Below are 20,299 nucleotides of genomic sequence, written 5' to 3'. Positions count from 1 at the left end.
ATGGGGTTTTCTAAATATACAATCATGTCATCTGCAAACAGGGACAATTTGACTTCTTCTTTTCCTAACTGAATACCCTTGATTTCTTTCTCTTGCCTGATTGCCCTAGCCAGAACGTCCAACTCAGCCCACAGGTGTGAGGTGGAATCTTCTTCATGACTCCCATTCACCAAACACACAAGAGATTGATAACACTGCATAATTATGCAACTGCATGACTAACTCATTGGTGCTCTAGCCCTGACACGGAGAAGAACCATACAGAGACCGTACACTGGATGCGAAGGTTTTAATTTAGGAGAGGGAGGTGGGAAGTTGGGAGAAGATAATCTGAAAGGGGCACTGCTCAGGTAGGCATTTCTCAGAGAGATGTGCCATCCATGTGATAAACATCTTTGGTCACTGTATGGCGCCTCTGCTTTGCCTAGGTTTTTAACAGTGTTTTAAACAAGTGTTTAGTGGTACCAAACACCTGATGGTGAAAGGAAAGGGGGCGGGGGGTGTGCTTCAAGTGGAGAAAATAAATTTGCATTTCCTACTCAAAAGGGGAAGCAAAAATAATGCATAATGGGAGAAGAAATTTAATAACTACCATTTCTAATTGGGAACATGTTATCTCATTTAATCCTCCCCACAGCACTGTGAGGGAGGTACTATTATTATTCCGTTCCATAAGGAAGACTCTAAAGCTCAGACAGGTTAAATAGCTTGCCAAAGATCACAGAGTTGGTAAGTAGTAGAAGCAAGGTTGGAACTCTCCAAGGCCCGTGCTTTAACTCAGTTGTCCTCAAACTTTCTAGTACATTAGAGTTACCTGGGAGCTTGTTTGAATTGCTGACTGCTGGGACCTACTCTCACCGTCCTCCCCCCGCCCCTACCCCACCAAATTCTGATTTGGAGGGTGTGAGGAGGGCCCAATAATCTAATGTTATAAGCCCCACGCCTCCCCTGCCCTGGTACTTATGATGCAAGTGGTTCTTTGTGGGGATTCACAGCTCTTCTCTTTATGTGATGCCCGTAGAACAAGAAAGCTGCCTCCTCCCTCTTCACAGCACATCCAAACTCGACTTTAAAAGAAGCTCAAACCATGATTCTCTTGTGTTCTTTGATCATCTTCCACTTCCTGGAATTGCTTGATGAGTTCAAAGGCCCTTCACAGTGAGCTCAGATCAGGACAAAGTGCACACATGTCTTTTAGTGAAGCATCTATCCCAGCTGACTCACATCCCAAGAGAAGCGAATGAGCTCTTCCCCTACACGAGGCCCTAGAATTAGCGGTGATGAGTGGCTCTGTTGCAGATCATACCCCTGGATACCTTCAAGAAAAAAAGCATCTGTTTGGCCTTGAATTAGGTTATTTGGTCTCTGATTGTTGCTCTGCGCCCCTCCCTGCACAAGTCCCTGGAGAAAGGGAAGCAAACATTGACTCCCAGAGAACTGTCTGAGTAGTAAGTGCAAAAGCCTTCCCAGCTGCAAGCTGGGCCCCACTGCAGCTGTGAGGGGTGGAGGGGGAAGGGGAGTATCATTTTCTTGGCCTCAGTGAAATCACCTGCATTTGAATTTGATTCTACTTCGGCCCTTCCTCAACTCTTTGTTCTAACCCTAAGCTTCTCAAAAAGCCAGCACACATGCCCCCTCACCTTGCCTTCAGCTTCTCCCTCACCCTATTTCCCCGGCCAGGTTTCTGCAGATAATTAAGTAAGATCCTCCACAGCTTGGTGTCTGTGAGGGTCTTGGTCAAGCATTTCATTAAAGAAATGGCTTAAGCAAGGAAGCCCACCTTTCCACTCCTTCAGAAAAGATGAAACCATTCAATTCACGTAGCAGAAATAGCATGGAGGATTCAAAACTTCACTCTGTCACTTTGAGTAAAAGTTACCTTAATCTTTCTGAGACGCGTATAAAATAGTAATAACACCTATTATGTTCAAGTGTGATAAGATTATATTTTTAAAGTGATATTAAAGTGACTGGCACATAGGGATTCTAATAATAGCAACAATAAATAGCTAACATTTATTGAATATTTATTATATGCCAAGCACTATTCTAATCACTACATTTGAATTCACGTGTAAATTACAACCCTCTGAAATAAGTATTTGTATTATGCCCATTCTACAGACAAGGAAACAGGTTCAGAGGGGCGGAGCAAAGTGCCCATGGTCACAAAACGAGTTCAAATCAAAGCTGAAATTCAAACCTAGTTCTGTGACTCCAACACCTGCTGCTGATGCTAAGGTCATTGCTTTTGTTGTTTACTGAGAGCCTGCTGTGTGAAAGTTATGAGTGCCACAGACGGTAATAACAATGGGCTTGTCCACAATAAGTTTGCAGTCTAGACCAGATATGGAGATAAGACGTCTGCATTAAAGAGAGGCTAATAGAAGTGCCCACTGAGTAGCTCAGAAGTTCAGGGAGGAAGCAGGAAGTCCATGGAGAGGTTATAAATTACATACCATTGGCTCATTTAATACCTTCTGTCTTCAATAGACTTACCTTCAGTTCCTGGGCCCTTCAATGGACCATGGACTTTAGAGTTATACTGCATGGGTTCTGGTCCCAGCTATAGGGTGGGGTAAGTCATCTAGCCCCTATGAGCTTTATTTTCCTTATCTGTCAAGTGAGGACAATAATAATACTTCCCCCTCCAGTGTTCCCATGAAGACTACTTGAGAAAACACATGTAAGTCATACAGCACATGTTCAGCACTCAATAACATGGGAGCATTTATGATTATCTTTTTTACTGCTCCCATGGAAAGTGAGACCCCCATCATCTTATTTCCTGTGTGCTCTCAGATTCAGATTTAGAAGGTAGTAATTCCCACCCCCACTGGCCAAATGGAAGGAAGGAAAAAGGAGAAGAGGGAGGGTGGGTTCTTGGATGTGCATGGGCAACTCAGCAGGGGCTTGGGATGATAGAGCAGGTGGGAGGGTGGACTGGAGCCCAATTACTGCAGAGCTGGAGGTGAAGGCAAAGAGCTTCCTCTCCAACAGGAGTAGCCATTCTGAGCAGCCTTGCTATATCTGCAAACCTTCTTCTCCTGGATTCAGCTGGGAAGACTGAGTATGGTTACGGGATTGATGGATTTATGGGCACTTTGAAAAAAAGGAAGAGAGGCATGAGCAGGGTGGAAGAGAAGCTAGTGTATATGAAGCCCCTTTTTGTGCCAAGCACTGGGCGGGGTGCTTTCACCCATTCAACGAGTATTTTATTATTTATGCCTAAAATGTGCCAGGCCCTGAATTTGGCACTGATGATCCAGTCATAAACAGGACAGAGAGATATGAAAGATATCCCTTCACTGCATTCCATTTCATGGAAGACAGACAATGAGAGAGATAAATGAGTGAAATGTTGAGTATATTCAATAGTGATAAGTGCTGTGAAGTAAAATAAAGCAATAAAGTAGTATTTTCAGAGAACGCTGGAGGTGTGACTTCTATTTTAAATAGGATGGTCAGGCAATGTGTCACTGAAAAAGTGACATTTGAGCACATAACTCATTTAATAGCCACTATATCAAGTAGATACTGTCACCCCCACTTTCTGCATGAAGTAATTAAGTGGGGTAAGGGGGGTAGGATATTGGGAGACACTCCTCCCTGGGTCTCTTATGCTCCTACACTTCTTGTTGGGCAGGCCAAGAATGCAAGGCCCTGGCCACTCTTTTCCAGGGACATTTCTCAGGGTTTTATTAATAGTTGCAGTGAGCAATTTTCACAGGTGAGGTAATGTGGCCTCTGGGACAAAGAGTGAGCATCCTTACTGCTTGCTACAAAATTCTGGGCTCCCCAAGCTTAGTGTCATTGTCCCACAGCTGTGATGTAAACCGACTGCATATAAAGCATGAATTTGGGTCCCTCTGTGTCATCCCTATGGGACTTGGGGACAAGGGCAAGTGACACAAACCTGCTGATGCTCTTGTTGTTTGATGTGTTGTGAGTAATACAGTCTGTCTCTGATCTAGAAGTCTTGTGTTTTCTTCCAGCAATCATAAAACAGTAACAAGCTAAATTATTTGCTTGTAAGTGGGGTAAAATCAAATCCAAAAGCTGACAGAAATACAAGCTATTGAGAATCTGTGATGTGCCACTCCCACTTTTACGCACTGCATATATATAGCGAACAAAATAGACAAAAGTCCTCTCTCATAGACTGCACACTCTATGGGGGCAAACAGACAAGCGCACAAATAAATAAGATGATTAGAGATTGTGATCAGCATTGTGAAGGAAATAAGCAGGCTTTAGTAAATGACCCTCAGCATCCTCGTCTGTAAAATGGGGCCAATATTAATACCTACCTCTCAGGATTGTTGTGAGTGCCCAGCTCACGGAAAGTCTTCAACAAATATGGGCTTTTATTGTTATTTCTTTTTTCCTTCTCCCATGGAAATGAGGAAAGAAAATAGCTTCCTGCTCTACTTTGCAAGGGCTAAGGGTGGGGAGAGAGCTGCAGGAGAAAAGAGGCTCATTGCCATCTGAGGAATTTTTTGCTGATCAATATCTGGGAACCAAGAATTTGAAATATTATAAACAAAAAAGAATTAGAATTACAATTATAGCCCTTGGAATTACAGCCCAACTCGATGACTTGTTGCACTCCTTTCACACAAAGGTATGCACTGAAACCACAGCCTCTGCTGAATGATTCTGGCCCCAGGAGCTCTCCTTCTCCTCTTCCCTTCTCCCAGTTGCTGCCCGGGGCCTATCCTGTCCAGGGCCAGCCAGGGAGGGCTGGGCCGTTGAGTTCTGTCAGTGCAGGATGTACAGAAAGAACCCTTGCAGACCCCTCTTCCTTCCCTTCTCACTTCTACCACCGAAACGCAGCTGCTTCCTCTCTGCCCCAGTGCTGATCCTGACAGCAGTGTCTCCAGCTAACTTCCCCCTCTTCAACCTCTCCCCAGCACCTGTGTCAACATGCAGTTCACTGACTGACCCCATTCCAGTCTAGATGCAGCAGACAGTAACAAATGGTGATTGCTATCATGTGAAGAACTGGAGTCCTGTTTTTCTTTCTGAGCCATCATATGAGAAACTATTTCAAGGACCCATTTTGTGCCTTGAATACATCCCTCTCCTTCAATAACTCACCCAGACATCGCCCTAATAGCTCTGTCTCCCTAAAGAACAAATAGCTAGCCTCCCATTTTTCTAACTCATTTGCTGTTGCAGTCTGTGTATGTTCAAGTGATGGTTGGTGATCAAGTGGCTAATTCACAATAATGATGGGACCGCATGTCTTTGTTGCAGGGTTTACTGCCACGTATCATATTTTAAAAGCCTTTGTGAGAATTTTGGATTTTGTTTTTTGGTTTTTTAATTCTTTAGTATTTTTTAAAATTTTAATTTCAATAGCTTTTGGGCTGCAAGTGGCTTTTGGTTACATGGATGAATTATGTAGTGGTTAATTCTGAGATTTTAGTCCACCCATCACCCGAGTAGTGTACGTTGTACCTAATGTGTAGTTTTTTTATCCCTGGCTTCCCTCCCAACCTCCCCCTTCTGAGTCTCTAAAGTCCATTATATCATTCTGTATGCTTTAGTGTACTCATAGCTTAGCTCCCACTTATAAATGAGAACATGTAGTTTTTGGTTTTCCACTCCCATGTTACTTCACTTAGAAAATGGCCTCCAGGTTCATCCAAGTTGCTGCAAAAGATTATTTCATTCCTTTTAATGGCTGAGTAGCATTTCATGGTGTATGTGTATGTGTGTGTGTGTATATATATATATGCACACACACACACACACACACACACACACACATATATACACACCACATTTATATATATATATATATATACCACATTTATATATACACACCACATTTTTTTATACACTCATTGGTCAATGGACACTTAAGTTGGTTCCACATCTTTGCAATCGTGAACTATGCTGGTATAAACCTATGTGTACAAGTGTCTTTTTCATGTAGTGACTTACTTTCCTTTGGGTAGATATACAGTAGTAAGATTGCTGGATCAAATGGTAGATCTACTTTTAGCTCTTTAAGGAATCTCCATACTGTTTTCCATAGAGGTTGTGCTAATTTATATTCCCACCAGCAGTGTAGAAGCATTCCTTTTTCCCCACATCCATGCCAACATCTATTGGTTTTTGACTTTTTAATAATTGCCATTCTTACAGGAGTACAGTGGTATCTCATTGTGGTTTTAATTTACATTTCCCTGATGATCAGTGATTTTGAGCCATTTTTGTTTGTTTGTTTTGGTTTTGTTTTTTTGGGTTTTTTTTTTTTTTTTTTTTTTGAGACGGTCTCATTCTATTACCCAGGCTGGAGTGCAGTGGCTCCATCGCATCTCACTGCAACCTCTGCCTCCTGGGTTCCAGCAATTCTCGTGCCTCAGCCTCCTGAGTAACTGAGACTACAGGCGTGCCAGGCTAATTTTTGTATTTTTAGGACAGATGGAGTTTTGCCATGTTGGCCAGGCTGGTCTTGAACTCCTAGCCTCAAGTGATCCACCACCTCGGCCTCCCAAAGTGCTAGGATTACAGGTGTCAGCCACCGCACCTGTCCTATTTGTATATCTTCTTTTGAGAAATGTCTACTCATGTCATTTGCCCACCTTTTAATGGGATTTTTTTTTCTTGCTGATTTGTTTGAGTTTCTTGTAGGTTCCGGATACTAGTCCTTTTTCAGATATGTAGTTTGCAAAGATTTTCTCGCATTCTGTGGGTTGTCTGTTTATTCTGCTGATTATTTCTTGTGCTGTGCAGAAGCTTTTCAGTTTAATTAGGTTCCAATTATTTATATTTGTTTTTGTTGCACTTGCTTTTGGGGTCTTGGTCATGAATTCTTTGCCTAGGACAATGTCTACAACAGTTTTTTCGATGTTATCTTCTAAAAGTTTTATAGTTTCAGGTACTAGATTTAAGTCTTTAATCAATCTTGAGTTGATTTTTGTATAACATGAGAGATGAAGATTCAGTTTCATTCTTCTATATGTGGCTTGCAAGTTTTCCCAGCACCATTTATTAAATAGGGTGTCCATTCCCCAGTTTATGTTTTTGTATGCTTTGTCAAAGATCAGTTGGCTGTACGTATTTGAAAAGCCCTCCTGAGACTTTTGAAAGAGACCTTTATTATATGGACATGTGCCCCTTTTTCTGTGATGTCTGGAACTGGGGTAGCTGGTCTCGGTCCAAGATTTTTCTCTGAACTGTGTGTACTTTGAGCTTCCCCAGACCTTGCCAGCCTGCAGGTATAAAAAGGTCACACAATCTCTCACTCTTCTAAATTTTGCCAGCTCTTGCCTTTATCTCTTATGCAGAATTTGGCCTCTAACAAAGGACCCCTTAATAATATTAGAGTCCCCAAGGGATGTCTGCTTCCTGCCAGGGTCTGCTCTTGCTGCCCTTCTATTTATCCCTTGGTGGCTGTGCTAAGCAACCCTGCATCCACTGGGCACTGCTATCTGCTGCTACAGCTGAGGCACTGGGGCCCTTGAAATGCCAAAGCTAGGTAATGTATTATTATGGATAGGGGGGAAATGTCTCTCTTCGCTTTGTGATACTTTTTGTTAGAGGCACGGCCAAACTGGCATGCTTATGTGCTGATGTCCTACTAAGGTTTTTTAAAGAGATGCCTCTTCTCTTCCACCTCCTTTTTCACAGAAGATTTTGAAATTATTTCAAAGGCAGCTGGACCAGAAGACATACACATCTGCATTCAGAATTTCCCCTTCCCTCCAAATACTAAGGATTTCTTACTGGATCCAACTTTCTGTGCTTGGTTTGTGTTTCCCTCAGAGTGAAGTACATAAATCAGACTTCAATCCTGTATATACTCCAACACACCAACATCACCTGTTCACTTCTTTGTCCTTCTCTCCACAAGAGCTAAGTTTTAAAAGATGAGAAAAAGAGAGTGCAAAGGCGAGGGCACACAAGTGGCCTTACGTCTAGTTTGCCATAGTAGTAAAAGTTCTTCAAAGGCTATATACTTGTGTTAACATCAAAGAACAAAGAAACATGTGTGATAGCAGTTTCTGGTCAGAAGCAAAATGTTTTCTGTCTCCTCACAGGAGAAGTTCAAGCTCAGGCAAGAGGATATTAATTAAAAGATTCCATAGGCTATTTTGAAATTGAATAAGGGAGGAAGGTTCACTAGATGGCCTTTGTTTTGGTCACTTTGCGCTGCTATAACAAAAATACCATAGACTGGGTGCCTTAAACCATAGACATTTGTTGCTCACACTTGTGGAGGCTGGAAAATCCAAGATCAAGGTTCTCGGTGAGGGTTCTCTTCCTGGTTTGCAGATGGCTGCCTTCTTACTGTGCCCTCACATGGTGGAGGGAGAGATCATCTCTTTGTGTCACTTCTTATAAGGACACTAATCCCATTTATGAGGGCTCTACTTTCATGGCATAATTACCACCTAAAAGCCTCACTTCCAAATCCCATCTGCAATGCTTTAAATATTGTTTGTTCCCACCAAAACTCATATTAAGGATTGGTTTCCAATATGGCAGCTTTGGGAGGTGGTGCCTTTAAGAGGTGATTAGTTCATTAAGATGGATTAATGTCTTTCTCATGAGACTGGGTTAGTTCTTGGGGAAATGGATTCATTCTCAGCTTGCCTCTTGTGTTTTGCCCTTTTTGCACATACTAATTTCCCCTTCCATTCTCTGACACGTTTTGATAAAGCCCTCACCAGAAGCCAACCAGATGCAACTGCCCAATCTTGGACCCCCCGCCACCAGAACTGTGAGCTAAATAAATTTCTTTACTTTATAAATTACCCAGCCTCAGGTATTCTGCTGTAGCCACAGAAAACAGAATAAGACACCATCACATCAGAGATTAGGGCTCCAATGTATGCAAGTGGTGGGGAGTGTTATATTAGTCAATTCTCACACTGCTATAAAGAACTACCTGAGACTGGGTAATTTATGAAGAAAAGATATTTAATTGACTCACAGTTCCACAGGCTATAGAGGAGGAATGGCTGGGGAGCCTTCAGGAAACTTACAATTATGGCAGAAGGGCAATGGGGAAGCAGGCACATCTTCACATGGTAGCAGGAGAGAGAGAGAGAGAGAAAGAGAGAGAGAGAAGGGAAGTGTCATGCACTTTTAAACTATCCAATCTCATGAGAACTCACTCACTATCATGATAACAGTAAGGGAGAAATCTCCCCCACAATCCAATTGCCTCCTACCCAGATCCCTTCCCCAACACTGGAAATTATAACTTAACATGATATTTGGGTGGGGACACAGAGCCAAACCATATTGGGAGGGCAGGGAAGAGACACAAACATTTAGTCCAGAGTAGCCTTCAAGGCCTGTTATAATCCTGCTGCCTGGAACAGTGCGGTATTTTCCAAAGTGTGGAAGGCAAACCACCAGTGAGATATGAGATGATCATTAGTCACATCCAGATGAACATTTACAATAAGCAGTTACAGATATATTATTATAATTTTCTTCTATTTAGGGTACTTGATACTGGATTTCAATTTATGGCAGTGACATAGATTTTCCTTTTAATGAAAGTTTAAAAGTTTATTCAAAAATATTAAGGAAATAATAGTGTAGACACAATGCAGTACTATTCAGCCAAAACAAAGAAATAGATCCTGTCATTTGCAAAAACATGGATGGAAATGGAGAGTATTATGTCAAGTGAAATAAGACAGGTACAGAAAGACAAATGTCACGTGTTCTCACTTATTTGTGGGATCTAAAAATCAAAACTATTGAACTCACGGACATAGAGAATAGAATGGTTACCAGAGGATGGGAAGGGTAGTGGGAACCTAAGGGAGGGAGGTAGAGATTGTTAATGGGTACAAAAAAATAGTTAGAAAGAATGAATAAGACTTAGTATTTGATAACACCACAGGGTGACTATAGTCAATAATAATGTAATTGTACAGTTTTAAATAACTTAAAGAGTATAATTGGATTGTTTGTAACACATAGGATAAATGCTTGAGGGGATGGATATCCCATTCTCCATGATGTGCTTATTTCACATTGCATGCCTGTACCAAAACATCTAATGTACCCCATAAATATGTATACCTACTATGTCCCCACAAAAATGAAAAATTAAAAAATTTTAAAAAATAATAGTGTAGGCAGTATATGATATGGCAAAAATCATGAAGGTTGTATTTGAGAGGCTGAAGGCTGAGAAATGGTGGGGTAATGGTTTAAAGCTTGAGCTTTGAAGTCAGACAGATCTGGTTTCCAGCACTGACTCTACTACTTACTAGCTGGGTGATGTTGAGCAGATATGTATGTGCTTCAATATAGTGCTAGGCACCCAGATTTGACCAAAGCTTCACACTACTGAAAGCCTATGAGGCCCCACCTCAAAGGCTACAGTTGTCCCTCCCAAAAGAAAAAGGCAGCCAGTGCAAAGTACCTCAGTGAGAGCTGATCTAGGGCTGGCCTCAGACCCCAGACTTGATTTTAGAGTTGTGTGTGGAAGATCATTTTATAAAGTGCTGCCCAAATACCAGCTAAAACTCCTCCAGCCCTAACTGTAGATGGTAAACACACGCCGGAGTGTCCTAGTCTGACAATGCTGATGAGTCTTTAGCCCCATTCTGGCCAACATTCTGGCTCAAACCCATTGGGCCTCTCTTCTTAAGCCTTGCCTCTACCATGCTTGTGTGAACCCAGCCCTCATATCTTTTGAGATGGGGAGGAAAGGAAGTAATTGAAAAAAGGCCACTCATGAATACCACAGGTGGCCTAACAGTGTCTCAGAATCATTGTACTTCAGGGTTTCTTGGGAGCAGAACAGAGGGGCAGAAATGATCCACACCCACCTCCACTCCACATCTTTTTATTAACCCATAGAACCACCCAGGTGTCTGTGCCTTTCAAACAACTCCTGAGCACAAAACCCTGGGAAGGGTATTTAAAGTCTATTGAGGGTGGTTTGCGTTCTTCTCAGGGGCCTCACTCTCAAGTAGGCCAACTTGCCCTTTTGCGCTGTGAATAGGCTAGGGTAGGTAAGTTAGCACTAAGCCTTCCCAGTCCAACTCCAAAGAGCATGTGGGAAAAACTTCCTTACAGGAGCCTGCAAGACATCTGCAGGGAAACAAACAGCCCCTTCTTTCAGCTCACTAGTCCAAAAGCAACTTTTGCCAAGCATTAATGCTGCTTCCGGTTCTATCTGTCTTTCATTTGAATCTGCATCATTTCTCTTATTTAAATAGCCAAGTGAGGCCCTGGTGGTCCTCTCTAATTCCCATATTTGGTTTCTTTATTTCCATGGGAATAAGCATGAGGCCTGTAAGAAAGTGTCCTTTTTCCTTTCTCTTATTGAATATTCTACATGTAGTGGCTTCCTTTGAGTCCTACACTTTTGTTTATCAGGGTAAGTTGACTTTAGGTTGAAAGTTTCAAAGGCCTTGACTGATTTGGGTTGGCTGTTGGGAAAAGAGGTTTAAGGTAGAATAAAGTAGTAGGGTTTTCTAAGGCACACAAAAAGGAGAAAAGATAAGTAGGGGACAGGGCTCCTGAAAGACCAGCTGTTCCATCCAACTCCATCTTTATGCACACTATCAGTAGGGGCTTATTTAAGGCAACATTCCACCTCCACCCCCACACACAGTTCAGCTCATTAGGGGGTCTACTGGCTTCTCATAGCTTCAAGCAGTACTGAGGGAGATGATCTAACTCCAGCCACTAAGGGTGTCCCAGTAGCAGAAGGCTTCTTAGGCATTTTGCCTTATTAAGCAGACCAACAACATGGTGCTCCAAGGGATAATTACCTGGGAATAGGGTTGCCAGATACATTACAGGATGCAACATTTGGGATATGCAAATGCTAAAAAAATCTCTTGTTTATCTGAAATTCAAATTTAAGTAGACATCCTATATTTGTATTTGCAAAATCTGGCAAATTGGCAGATTAAGCAAAACCCTATCCAGAGACCCCATATGCAGCTCTAAATTGTCCTCTGATAAAGAGGTAAGAAATAAGGGTCCCCTAAGCTAAAATCTACTGTTTTCAAATTGTCTAATGAGAGTGAAACTCTCCAGCCCTAACCCCAGTCCCCAAACATGCAATAAAAACGCATGACTAGTTTTTCTATGTTAAGAGCAGCTGGCTATCTCCCTGGCTCCAATTTTCACTTGCCCTAGGTTAACTATCCACTTTTCTCACACAGAATGAACTCTTCCCAGGTGAACTCTGCCATCTGCAAGTTTTAGAGAAATGTGTAGAATGTCTCTTCATGAGGCTAAGCATGGAGATAGTCACTTAGAGGTCTCCAAGAATGTTCTCTGATTGCTCCCCATGGAATCAGCAGAGTTCAGGAGGAAGAAGGAGGGAGTTATTGTCCAGCCTTTCCCCTGTGACTTCTAAGTCCATCTCTTCAGGCCGCTGCAGCCTGCAATCCCCAGCCTGGCTCCAGTAGCTTTGTTGGTGGAAACATCATTTTGCTCACAAAGACAGACTGAGATTTTCATTTTATTAAAATAAAAGAAATTTAAGATAAGAGTTTATGAGTATTCAGAAAAGCAGCATATTGCATGATATAAGACATATTTACATGCCACAAAAGGAGCACAAATATTATACTTCCAGGATGCTTTGAAAAGTATTGGACTGTTCACTGTTTACTAGCCTCCAGGCATTATTACACAAACTAGCTTGGGAAAAATGGTGACTGCTACAGAGGCTTAGAAAATGTATAGGACACTTTCAGATTTAAAGCTGCTCCTCCCAGTACTACTTGGCCCACACAGCACACAGAAAAGAGACAGGTAAGGTGGTGGGCAGGTGGGTTTCACTGACACCTCCTGAAAGGGACATCATCTGAAAGTGACCGCAGGCCTTGGGGCTCTGGCTCTACAATTGTCAGCAGCTCATAGATTAAGCTTTAACAGAGGAATCCTGTCTGGTTATGGCTCCCCCAAGGCACCTAAGCTTGAAGTCTCTCACCATTTTATTCATTTAATCAACAAACATTTAATGAATTTCTATTGTGTGTCAGCAGAACTGAGGGAGCAGTGGAAAAAACTGATATAATCCCCAAACTTGTAGAGCTGAGGGACTAATGGGAGACACAGACAAGGAAATGAGCAATTACAATACTTGATGTATAAGTGTAAGTGCTGGCTGGGCGCAGTGGCTCATGCCTGTAATCCCAGCAATTTAGAAGGCCAAGGCAGGTGGATCACCTGAGGTAAGGAGTTTGAGACCACTATTGCCAACATGGTGAAACTCAGTCTCTACTAAAAATACAAAAATTAGCCGGGCATGGTGGCGCACGTCTATGATCCCAGCTACTCAGGAGGCTGAGGCAGGAGAATACCTTGAATCCGGGGGGCGGAGGTTGCAGTGAGCTGAGATCGCACCTCTGTACTCTAGCCTGGGCAGCAGAGTGAGACTCTGTCTTAAAAAAAAAAAAAAAAAAAAAAAAAAAAAAAAAAAAGTGTAAGTACTATAGGAACACAAGGAGGAACCCCTTACCCATTCCAAGAGCATCTGGGAAAGGACCCCCATGGAAACTGATGTCTGAACTGAGGCCTAAACAATGAAAAGGAGTTAAGGGGAAAAAAGCTGTTTTAAGCAAGGGAACATGTCCCAGTGACCAGAAGAGAGTTTGAGGAGTAGAGGAAGGGAAGCATGGAGTTCGAGGGTAACCATCATCATGCATAGCATTTATCTAGGATGTCCTGTGTGCCAGTGCTTTGCTAAGCATTTAGCATACATTGTCTCATTGGAGCCTCACAGCATCCCTCAGATGAGGCACAGGGAGATTAAGGGCCTTACCAAAGTCAAACCTCTGGTAAGAGATGAAGCCAGAATTGAACCCCAGCCATCTAACTCCAGAGCCAACATTCTTAACCTCCACTCTATAAAGCCAAATCTATATCTCAAATGAATAAAACAAATGGTAGAACTTCAGCACAGGACTCTAGCCTTCACTCCTGGAGCCACCAACCCCAGCCACAGGTCCAAATCTATCCCAGCTTCTGGCCCTTTTCTGACCTCAGAACCTCTGTCCAGTCCCTGGTTTCTTGCCAATTACTCATGCCCAGTCACGACTCTCCCTTTCCCCTAGATCCCTGGTCAGCATTCCAGGTTCCCAGAGCTGAGACTGACTCCCTAATTCTCATGAAAACTAAAGTCTTTCTTGCCTCTGAATCCTAGTTCCTAGTCCCCTCTTATCAGACCAACTGGTATCACACTATGCCTACTTCTCTGGATTTCTTACTATTCTGGTTTCCTTGACATCTGCAGATCGCCTCTGTGTCTCTGTATTTCCGGCCGACCTCTAAGGTCTAGCCATCCTCAGTCTAGGCTGACACGAATTGGGAGGAGAGAAGTGGAAAGAGACAGAGACTTGTGAAGGCAGGAAGGACAACTGTATGACAGGCTGAGTGAGTGGAGAGATTTGGGAATATGGGTAGGGCTGAGGCTGAGAACCTAGAAGCAGAGCTGGCCTTATTCTTAGGTGGAGTATGTGACCCAGACCCTTCCAAAATACCCTATAGCTACTTGGGGAATGAAATTCCTGTTAGAGGATGTTTGCAAAGAACTGAGAATATAGAGCCCAAGTGAGGAGAAACACCTACTGTGCTTAACATTACAGTAGAGTACATGCCTTTCTAAATGTTCACTTTGGTTGAGGAGGACACTCAGTATCTGAAAGAAAAAAAGAGGGAACCTTGTAGTGAAGAATTGTAGCCAAAAGGGAGAGTTCAAGAATATTCACAGGCATAGATATCCCAACCAGGCAGAGACGACAGCTTGACTCAGGTCCAGCCTTGCCTAGACATACTGCCTTCATCATACTACAGATGTGGTTTCTTTTTGGATGTGGTTTCTGACTTTATTTTAGCGCATGGCCCTGACAGAAAATGTAACATTATCTGCTATTTATTACGCACTGCCCTGTAAGACCATTGAATGTGTGATAGTCCCTATGATATAGAAGCCAATGGAAGAGTTCATATTTTGGGCAACTCTACTCCCTTTTTCCTATTCCAGATCTTATGGGCAGCTGTTGAGCAAATGGAGGAGGCAGGTAGCAACCAGCTCAGGGCTTCTCAAATTTTAGTGTGCACATGATCACCTGGGGGTCTTGTTAAAATGCAGATTCTGACTCAGTAGTTTTGGGGTGGGATTCAGAGTTTGAATTTCTAACAAGCTCCCCAAGGTAATGCTAATGCTATCAGTTGGGGGACACACTTTAGATAGCAAGGCTATTTCTGCCATTCTGCATTCTAATACATTAACCTGCTTCTTCATAACCTGTGAAGTGCTGAACAAATATGAAGGAATCATATTGGACTTTTATTTGATGAACCTGGCAACCCTAAATAGAATGAACACATAAACCCCATGCAGGAGAGAGATGAAGTGGTGGCTGCCCATTAACAACAACAACAACAACAACAGTAAAATTATACAGGCCAAGAGGGAGAGTTATATTTTCCCCAAGTTTCCTACAGCTGTTTATTGGTCATGGGACACGTAAAACATCTTATGAATGTTTCACTATGGAAGAAAAATTGCTTCAAGCTGAGCTAGGAGTTAGGTATTGCCATGGATATGGATATATTTTCACAGTTCAGCTCAATTATCACATTGCTTATCATGTTGCTTTACAACATTGTAGGCTATTAAAGCTACTTTTTCATTTTACAGTATAGGAAACTAAGGCTGGCCAGGCAGGTGATTCAACTTGCTCAAAGTCACATGGCTAGTTAGTATCAGAACTGAACTAGAACCACCCAATGAGCACAATGCTCTTTCTACTGCGAGGATTTGTTAAAATAGTGTCTGAACAGGGGAAAGATTTTGAGTTAATTGGCCACAAGTGGTCCCCATACCCTGCTGTGGGGAGCTTAGCAGAGGTTCCCTGAATAAAAAATAGCTTAGGACTGGAGAAGAAATTTTCCAGGCTCTTGGTCACTCAAACAAATAGACATCTTTTTGAGCACGGATTACCCATTTGTTTATTCAACAAACACTTGTTGAGCCCTGTGCTGGGTGGGGATAGAAATTTTTTAAAAACCCACAGTCCCTGCCTTGACAGAGCTTAGAATCCACTAAGGAGAGACTGATGTATAAATACATAAGCTCAATAAACTTTCATAGCTATAGAGGGGCACAAGAGATGGTTTCAGAAAGGAAGTAATCAACCAAAAGGAAAGCAGGCCAGGTTAATCACTAAGCGTGATGTGAGGCAGAAACTTAAGCACAGTATGGTCAGAGTTTAGTGTAAAGAGGGAGGGAGGGATCTTTGTAAGCTACAGAGTTCAAGGAAGGCTTTTTGGAAAGTTAAGTCTAGAAGTAAGCTTTGGAGTATGTGTAGGAACCATATAACCAGAGAGGATACTTCAGATGAGGAACAGCATGAGCAAAGGTATAGACACAAGAAAGTATATTGTCTATTTGGGGATGGCCCTTTAGATATTAAGTTTAAAACTGTTCTTAAATCACCCTTCACCTTTTGCTTCTCTTTTGCCTTTCCTGTAAGTACCTCTGGCCAGCAGGTCACATTTGAATTGTTTCTTTACTCTCCAATCTCACTCTTCATGCTCACTGTGCCTCTGGTAGTCTGCAAGTCCACCATGTACAGTTGTGCATGTTGTTCACTGCACAAAGGATACCAGTCATGGAGGTGAATGGGGGCTGAAATCCATACTGCACTGTACTCACCAAGTAATGCGTTCTTTTCCTAATTTGATACATGCGTGCTTGCTAGGCCATGCCCCAACCCAAAAGGAGCACTTTTCCAGTTTACAGAAAGGTACCCTAGCAGTGGCTGAGGCACTAAATCATATGTAGATGAAAGGTAAATAAGTGAGGTAAATGAGATTTATCTCTGATTTGTGCCAGCTTCAAGTCTTTACAGCTGAAGCCACTAATGAAGCCACCACAGTTCCACCACAGTTTTTATACTAATCATGACTAAAGTAGGAAAAGTAGCAAGAGCCCCAGGGACCCTTCAGGGAGCTTAGAACTGTCACTTTCCTGGATTCTGTATGAGGTCACCCAGAGATGACCTATACCTGATGTGGCTCCCTTGATTTGATTTCCCTCTCATCCTAAACTGGATGACTAAGTGGTACCAGTTCCCGTGACTCAGTTATTCTTTCTCATAGGAAAACTACATTTCTGTATGACTCACAACCAAGCTTATTCCTTATTTCTTATCTCCCTGCCTGGCAGTACCACCAAAATCATCCTTAGAAATCAACTGGACACTCACTTGCCATACCCACCTACCATGGTTGGTAGTCTTGCGCCAAGTCCTGACTCCCTTTTCCTTCCCACCTGTCCTGTGCCACCAAGGTCCACTCTTCCCCACAAGCTACCAGTCAGAGCTTTCAGACCTCCAAGTTTCCCTGGCTTTATCAGGCTTAAAGGGCTAAGCCACTATAATATAAAAACCTAACAGTATAGGGTGTCAAAGAACTCACCACTTGTCAAGTTTCTCTCCACTTGACAGTCCAGGGCACATAGGTAGCCTACTCAGCTCATTCAGTCACTCCTGGACTTGGGTTGATTCCTTCATGTTTCTCTACCCTTCTCTAAGGCAACAGCCTTATCTGCCAGTTTCAGGCTATATAAACAAAGCTGAGTAATGTGTGTTATGGGCACATCCATATTTCTTCTGTTAGTGGAAAAAAAGTAAAAGGGAGCACATGTGCAAAGTTTAAAGGGCTGGGCCTAGAAAAAGCACACATCACTCCTACTTACATTTCATTGGTCACAGAGCTACACCAGACCACAAAGGGTACTGGAAAATGTACATAAGCACCTAGATGGACATCGTCACCCCAGCTACAGGTCTATTATTAAGGAAGATGCCAAACTATCAGTAAAAAGCATTTATTTTGTCATAATTTTTTACCCTAGCTAGAAACTTGATGATCAAGTATAATAAAGTTCAACCAATTTAAATAGAATCAAACTTAATATATTAATAAATGTGTTTAAAGCAAGGCATATACTTTTCCCTTAGGCACTGTTTCTCAAAGTGTGGTGCATGGACTCTGGGTGATCCAGGGCCACTGATCATTCCCAGAAACCTAGCCAGTGACAGAGGAAAAAACAATAATATTTCTTTACATACCTTCCACATATTTGAGATGTAAGGCTAATTGTGATTTTTTACAACAATCACATTACATTCTTTTTTATCAAATTACATTCTTAACAATCCTTATGTTTTTTTTTTTTTTTTTTTTTTTTTTTGAGACAGGATCTTGCTGTGTCACCCAAACCCAGGCTGGAGTGCAGTGGCGCGATCTTGGCTCACTGTAATCCTCCCACCTCAGCCTCCTGATTTTCTGGAACTACAAGCATTCACCACCACACCTGGCTACCTTTGGTATTTTTTTGTGGAGACCAGGTTTAGCCATAGTGCCCAGGCTGGTCTTGAACTCTTGAGCTCCAGTTAAGAGAATAAACTTTCGGCTGGGCGCAGCGGCTCACGCCTGTAATTCCAGCGCTTTGGGAGGCCGAGGTGGGTGGATTGCTTGAGGTTAGGAGTTTGAGACCAGCCTGACCAACATGGTAAAACCCCATCTCTACTAAAAATGCAAAAATTAGCCAGGCATGGTGGCACATGCCTGCAATCCCATCTACTCGGGAGGCTGAGGCAAGAGAATCACTTGAACCCAGGAAGCAGATGTTGCAGTGAGCCGAAATCATGCCACTGCACTCCAGCCTGGGTAACAGAGCAAGACTCTGTCTCAAAAAAAAATAAAAAAATAAAAATAAATAAATAAACTTTTCAGGAAGTCGAAGACCCCAAGAAATGAGGTGATTTGCCCAACATCAAGCACTGAGTGTGCAAACCGGCAGCTGCCGTGACAGTTTCTGGCAGTGAGTCTCTGACACGAACGGCTCCCTCTGTTCAGGGAGGACCTGGGCTCCCTCACTTTGAGTCTTGCTCTTTCTTTTCATCTAAAAGGGCGGAGCGGATCCCCAGCTTTTTCAGTTCTGCCAACAGGTCCCCATTCTGGTGCATCTGGGCCCCATTCCTTTGTTCTTCCCTCTAGCTGAGGAAAAATAACCACTAACGCTGAGCAGACAGCCTGTGGTTTAGCTCATAACTGATTAGCTCATAACTGACACGTGGGTCAAGTGAGGCAAACTGAATGGACTCCAACATCATAGTCTGGCGTTGCTATTCACCCCCCTCTACTAAGAACAAAATTTCATCTAGTTCATGACATCTGAAAGGAAGTATCTCATGCTGCCTGCTTGGAAGGCAATTCATTTGGAAATATCTCTGGGAAAGCGCAGAGCAGAGCTGATTTATGGCACCACCACAAGGTATCACCGCAAGCATCAGGACCAAGTGGAGGAAGTGCAACTGACCAGCCCTGAGGCCAGCATTCCAGCCTGTGAACAAATCCTGTGGGTTGGAATGCTGCTGCTAACCCAATGAGATGGACTACCGGCCCATGCAGCAGCCTCTGACAACATTTAACTGTGAGAGACCTGGGCTCTGGGGAGGCCTCTTCCTGCTGTGTCACGGTGATGTGACCATGAGGGTGGGAACCGAGCCCAGGAAAAGTTCCTTCTGGACTAGGTCGACCCTTGTGCAGAATACTGGCTCATGCTGAGTGCTTTTCCCTGAGACTTCAGGGCCTCTGTCACCCTTTCCAGACCAGTCCTTCTGGCCACTGCCCGGCCAGGATGTATCTTATGGCACTCTTGGGACTCTAGGGTGAAGAACCCACCAGGGTTAGAAATTTTTATGACTCAGGTACATGGAAATTTGGAGGTCTCTCAAGCTATCAACAAAGCAAACAAATAAAAAAAATGAACAAAATCTCTATCAGAAGACAAAAATGTCAATGGGATTTTGGGGGCAGTAAAATTACGTTGATTTTTTCCTCTTTTTATTTTGCTGTATTTTCCAAGTTTTATATTACTTTTATGTTGGAAAAATAAAGTTTACTAAGAAAAAAAGGTTTGTTGAATATTAAAGTAACAACAAAAATAATGATTTAAATGTTACAACACAGTAAACACCATAAACATAAATAGTGAACAGGTCTCCAGTATAAACACAGAATGTGAATCTCTATGTCCTAAGAGAAATAAGCCCGTGTGTGAGTGACCATATCATATAAGCAGTCGAAAATGCAAATATGAAGTAAGAAGATAAATGTCTGAAAATTTGATTTTATTAGACCTGCCACCCATTTGCCCCAGTCTCCAGCATGCTCTTTATAATAAAATGTATCAAATTGTAGCACCAAGTCATCAAAGCTTTTATATAACTTTTTTCCTGTGTTGGCAGTTTATTAAAAAAAAAAAAAAAAA

This window comes from Rhinopithecus bieti, unplaced genomic scaffold (assembly GCF_001698545.2).
Source record: "Rhinopithecus bieti isolate Rb0 unplaced genomic scaffold, ASM169854v2 scaffold_12686, whole genome shotgun sequence".
NCBI classification, from domain to species: Eukaryota; Metazoa; Chordata; class Mammalia; order Primates; family Cercopithecidae; genus Rhinopithecus; species Rhinopithecus bieti.
The sequence above is the reverse complement of the archived record's forward strand: the minus strand, read 5'-3'. Positions refer to the sequence as shown.